Source organism: Rattus rattus, chromosome 3, assembly GCF_011064425.1.
Source record: "Rattus rattus isolate New Zealand chromosome 3, Rrattus_CSIRO_v1, whole genome shotgun sequence".
NCBI classification, from domain to species: Eukaryota; Metazoa; Chordata; class Mammalia; order Rodentia; family Muridae; genus Rattus; species Rattus rattus.
The window spans coordinates 12163652-12170139 of NC_046156.1; positions in this window are offsets into that span (position 1 = coordinate 12163652).

Consider the following 6488-nt stretch of genomic DNA (forward strand, 5'->3'; position numbering starts at 1 on the left):
TCCCCAGGAACCAGTCTGCACCTAAGCCTCACGCACCTTGTACACTTAGGGCTACCTCAGAGCTGAGGGAAGGGTTGGGTGGAAGCAGGGGATTTGCTCCCTGGGCTCCAGCCTGGCTGAGACCGTCAATAGTTTCTGGCCAGCTGTCCTGGTTGCTGGATGGTTTGTTGATGCTTAACCTCTGTCCCTGCTCCTGCCCCCTCGCTCCGTTTCTTTATTCCCATCTAGCCCTTTCCAAATTTCATATATATATATATATATATATATATATATCTGTATATATATTTTTATATGTATATGTATATATTTTTATATGTATATGTATATTTTTATATGTATATATATTATTTTTTCCTGCCTCCGTTCTTTCCTGCCTCTATGTTCTTCTAGCTTCATAACCTTTTTTTTCAAAACTCTTTAAGCATTTGCCAAGCTTGGCAGCACTACCTGTAATCCCAGTAATCAGGAGACTTCCACAAGAGAACAGGATTTAAGGCCAGCCTGGACTATAGTAGTATACTAGATATCTGTCAAAATATATGTATGTATGTATGTATGTATGTATGTATGTATGTATGTATGTATGTATGTATTAATTATATAAATTATAAAATTGCTTGTGCTTACATTTCTCCTTACTTTTATTTTTGGGAAAAAGACTCCCTGCCCCTCATCTTCTATAGCTGCCATTTTGCCCTGAAGCAGGTCAGATGCCTCATCGGGAGAGGGTACCTTAAATTGTAGAAGCTGTATAGACCATGGGAAGAATCTCGACTGACAGAGAGACTTGTAGATTGTCTCTACTGCTGTCCTGGCTGACAGCCGCGCCACTCACCGTGTGCTGTGTCCTCTTGTGACAGTTCTGTGACTCTTAGACCTTCCAGTCATCATCCCCATATCTGATGCAACTTAATTCTAACCCTAACCCTGGTTTGTCTTGTCCCTATGGGTCCTTTTAGAAGGATCGCTGGAGCAATTTATTTTCCTAAGGTTCTTGCCACATCATTTTAACCACTTCAGTCCGCTCGTGTAAAATGTAGTCAAACTTCGTAACTGTCAGAAGGAACACAATGGACTTGCTACAGTGGTCTGACCTCATGCATTGGTCTCTACTCAAATCGCTGCCTGATTTTTGACTCACTTGAAAGAGAAAATGGAGGTGCTGGGTGGTGCTTCTGGAGGGCATTTGCCATCAGTCTGGGGCTCTAAAACCACAAACCAACACGGAAAACCTTTGATCCTGCAGAAACGAACTTTTGATGACCTACCCAACGCCAGGGCTTTTGCTGAACAGGCCGATTTAATTATGTAAACACACCCTCAGAGTTAGTTATATAATACAGTAATTACAACATCTAACATTTACCTAAAACGTTTAACGTGTTTTAACACGTTAACAAAAGTGGCATCTTTGAGTATTTATCCGTTTATTCCGTATTTACCCGATTTTAGTGTTCCTTTATATGCTAATATATTAGTGTCGATCACTTAATGAAGTGGCAGTATTAGGATCTATGCAGCTTCGGACTCTCACAGACATGGGCTTAAGCCTCTTCTCTCTTACTTAACCTCTCCTAAATTGTTTCCTCCTCCGGAAAATTGGAATCAGCCTACCTTGCCCAGGGTTGGCCTGAGGATTATCGGTAATATATGTAAAGAGCCTCCCGTGCCACCCGCCGCCAGACGGGCAGTGAGTGACTCAGTAGCAGCCTCTTTCATTAGGAAAGATATAGTAAGCAGCAGACATACCTCGCGACTTCAAGTTCGAGGAAAATAATCAGCCATCGAGACTTCTGATTTGCGATTATCTTCTCCCAGCCGCTTGGCCAGGAAATATTTTCAGGGGGACATCCTATGAGCAGTGGCCCAGGAGCCATCAGGCGCCTATCTCTAAGGAATTCCTTTCCTCAGAGGCCCCAAAGGAATCCTCAGCTCTATGCAATAATCTGTGTTATGCAAAGAAAAAGAGAGCAAGCCTCATGGGCCCCTGTAGGATTGACTTAGCTACTTTACAAAATACATGCGTGCCCAGATTTCACCCGAGTCCACAGCCTCTTCCTCCACCCTCTCATTCTCTGGATGTAGTTGCTTTCCTTTCTCTCAGTGGTTGGAGTTACTTTAGTGGGCACTCTGAGGATGGGTGCACAGAGTAAAAGAAGCCTTACCCTGCCCTAGTTACGGTGATGAATGTCTGCTGGACACCTAGTTTTGACTGAACTCTTTATGGAGAGCGTTGTCTTACTTGTTTTTCTAAGATTCTAATTGTTGTACCAAGTCTGTAACCAAATACCCCTTGTACTTTATGAGTGAAATGTAGGCTTGACAAGGCAGAATAGCTGTCAGGAGATGAAAATTTGAGTCAACAGAAAGTCTTGAGAACTTTATTACTGCAATTGGACATCCCAGACAGGAAAAAAGAAAGAGTGTTTTTGTTTGTTTGTTTTCTGCTATTTAGACAAGGTCTCAATATTAAAGCCCAGGCTAAGCGTAGCCTCTTGATCTTTCTGCCTCAGGCCCCAGCGTTAAGGGAAAGCACCTCACTTTTCAAGGACACTGACAACCCAACAGCACGAGCCTCAGCTCCTTTGAGAACGTAAGAGATTGTTGAAGTCCCAAGGAAAGTTTATTATGGAGACGGTGTTGGATCTGGGTTTTGAAGGATAGGTAGGAGTTTCCTGGATGAAGTCAGAGCAGACGAGTGTGTTAGGGAGATGGACGAGTGTAGGAGAAGCATCAGGTGGGATGACCTGCAGAGGAAAGGGGGGCATGGTTAGGGAGATAGCCCAGGAAAGCCTAAACGGGTGCTCTAGAGAGCTCGACTTCTTTGCAGCCAGGAGCTGCTGCAAAGCCCAGGTCACAGCAGAGAAGGAGATGCAGTGTTAGCACTGGGTGTATTCTCTCTCATCAGCTTCTAGGGCTCGAGACTCAGCACAGACATCATTGCAAACTGAGGACACTGCTAGTGGAGGGAGACTGAGAATGCTCAGGAGAAAGGGAGGCGAGGAGAACACGCAGGGAGCCTCTTACCTTGTCAGCATTACTTAGTCCTGTCTCATTTGGTGAAAGACCCTTCATTGTCCACTCTTGATGGCCGTGAGGAAACTCCTGAGGAGATTCTTTTGGGGGAAAGAGAGTTTTGTTTCAGCCCTTGATCCAGGTGGATGTTGGATGTTCTGGCAGGAATAGTGTGGCGGCCATACGAGCTCCCATCATGAGCACTGACAGGAAGACCCAGTAGCTGACCACCTCTTTCTCCTTGCATTCCATCAAAGACCCTCAGCCTATATGATAGAGAGTCCTCTCTGGGAACATCCAAAACAGACATGCCCAGAGGTGTTTTCTCAATCCAATCAAGTTGTCAGAACAAAACACCACAGTTGACATTCTTAGATTTCCCCAATAAGAATGCAATGTAAATAGTTCCTACATCAAGAAACAAGTGCAGAAACATGAGCCTCTTCTGTCCTGTACCTTACAACTCCAAATACAGCACACCTGACTTCCAGTTCTGTAGTTTACCCTGGCCTACATTTTAACTGTATAGGCATGGATACTGCAATATTAATACCTCACATGTGGTTTGCCAACAACGCGTCCATGAATCTCACCCTTGCGAGACTGTGCAGCTGTGGTTCTTACCTGTTATTCGCTGTATAGAGCTCCACTGACAATATTACTGCAAAAAATCCAACTCTGTGGAGGTAGGCAGACGATGATACTCTACCATTCATGTATGGCATTTTCTTCCTACCCCAGGCTTAGTAAGGAAGCAGGGGAAGGATGCTCAAATTCAGGCTTAGAGCTTCAGACCCAGTGTACCAACGAGCATTATATCTGGTGTTGTTTCGAGGATACTGGCCTAACTAGGATGCTATGAGGGACTGACATGTACAACTGAGAGGTGAAGAGTGAAGAGAAGATATTGGTTTAAGACTCTGGAGTGACATTATTGCAAACAGAGGGCACAGGTAATAAAAAAAAGAGCTCCAGTCAGGAATGAGGGTAGCATACAGAAGGATCAGAAATAAAGCGAGAATTGAGGGAGTGAGCTTAGCCAGGCATGGTTGGGATCCTAGAGTCATGGATGGAGTAGTCTGAACTGCATGTAGCTGTCTTCCTGGGTTCTTGCATCCCGCTTGAGGACATTGGTCTCTTGAGCATAACAAATGTGTTATCTGCATAAAGGGTGGCCATGTTCAAAACTCTGCTCTACCTTACTCTAGTTATTCTCGAGTGATGCTCCTTCTTTGCTGCAGCCGCCCTGCCCCCATGAACTGCCGAAGGCCCACAGTCAGTGAGAGAATATGACTGGTTCCGATTTTGCCTGCAGTTTTCCATCCCTGACTGCAGTTCGGAATTGAACCATCTGGATAGGAATCAGGGGTCAGAGCCCCTTCAAGAGGTTAAGCGCATAGAGGATAGAATGAGCAAGAGGTTCTGGGAAACTCTACCAAGATACCCGGTGCTTCGCTCCGTTACTATGACAACGCGCTCTGATTACAAACAACTTAGGAGAGGAAAGGGCTTACTTGGCTTACATTATAGGTCACAGTCTCTCTTCGAGGGAAGCTGGACCAGGAACTGAAGCAGGAACTTACAGCCCAAACCATAGAGGAACATTGTTTGCTGGCTGGTTTGCAGGCTCATGCCTAGCTAGCTTCCTTCTATGGACCAGGACGTCACGCCCAGGAAAGTTCCAGACGTGGACCTGCCAGTGTGCCACCTACAATGAGATAGGCCCTTCTTACAATCCAGACGATCCCCCAAAGACACGCCCGGGCCAGTCTGATCCGGGCAATCCCTTAGCCGAGTCTCCCATCGCAGGTAACTTGTGGACTCCGTCAAGTTGATGGTTCAACTAACTAGGAAACTCCGGAAGTCACCGATTGCTGCTTGCTTGTTTGTTTGTTTTTCTCTTTTTTGTTTTTCTAGAAAGTCCAAAATCTAACAGAGTATATTTTCTTTGAAGAAGCTGCCTTTTTAGATCAGTTATGGTTTGGGCTTCTGTGTCCTGCTGTGTTTCAAGGTGACCCAGTGTTGGCTGTTCCTCCTCATCACGCCCCTGCTCTCATTATATGCCTCCCTGATTACCGTTCTGCGGGTTGATTGGATCTGTATTCAAGACATTTGTACATCATAGTTCCTGGACACATCTATATGTTAGCAAATCAAGTATGATTAATCTCTGGAATTATTGGCTAGGGTTGGCTTCTTCTTCTCAATGCCTGCTCTCTCTAGCTTGTAATTTTAATTAGCCCTTGCTCCTTGTTCTACACCCCCCGCCCCCCAAGAACGGGCTCGCTATCTCTCTGGCGCCGACTCTCAGCCTCCTCCCCTGAATGCTACTCTGAGTTCTGCATTCAGATTCCCTAATCAACTTGGGATGGAGGGTGAAGGGTGCAGTCACATTAAAGTTGCAGCTTGGAGGAAATAGAATGGCTTTTCAATTTAGGGTGGATTGACTCGATGTTAGAAAAACTGGATTTTTTTTGGAAAAGAAAATAATAAAAATAGTTTATATAGCAATGAATATTTAAAATAACAATGCCCCGTGACTTTAAGAATACGAATTCCGCAGAGATATTTGAACCAGTTGAGGTCATCTTTTCAGGCTTTGAAAGGCTAGTGATGCCCATTTCTGTCTGCACTGTGCTATAACTGGGTCAAAAGGTTAAATGGTGAAATCCTGATATTACACTTCAAATATGACTGCAGATTCCAGGGTTCGAAGACTACATTAATGTTGCTACTGCTGACTCACAGAAAATTCATTCAAAAATAAATTTTTACTGATTTTTCAAAATTATTTTGTCTTCAAAAGGGATATTTTTATTGAATTTAAGTCATTTAATATCCTTTTCTTAATCTTAGCTTTGAAAAAAATAAGGTATATAGCTGTCTCCTGAGAGGCTCTGCCAGAGCATGACAAAAACAGAGGCAGATGCTCGCAGCCAACCATTGGACTGAGAATGGGGTCTCCATTGGAGAAGTTAGAGAAAGGATTGAAGGAGCTGAAGTGGTTTGCAACCCCATAAGAACAACAATACCAACCAACCAGAGCTCCCAGGGATTAAACCACCATCCAAAGAGTACACATAGACAGACCCATGGCTCCAGCTGCATATGTAGCAGAGGATGGCCTTGCTGGGCACCAATGGGAAGAGAAACCCTTGGTCCTGCCAAGGCTGGACCCCCCAGTCTAAGAAAATGTCAGGGCAGGGAAGCAGGAAGGGAGAGATTGGGGAGGGGGAACACCCGTATAGAAGAAGGGAGAGGGGGATGGGATGTGAGTTTATGGACGGAAAGCAGGAAAGGGGATAACATTTGAAATGTAAATAAATATCTAATAAAAAAGAAAAGAAAAGAAAAACTGAATTTGAGAGTCCAGTGACATATATCTGGCTAGAGATCACCCTTTCTAAGTGCTTTCACGCAATGGAAAATTGACCCCCAAATCTGGAGAGTCCAGAGTCATGTCTGTCACTTCT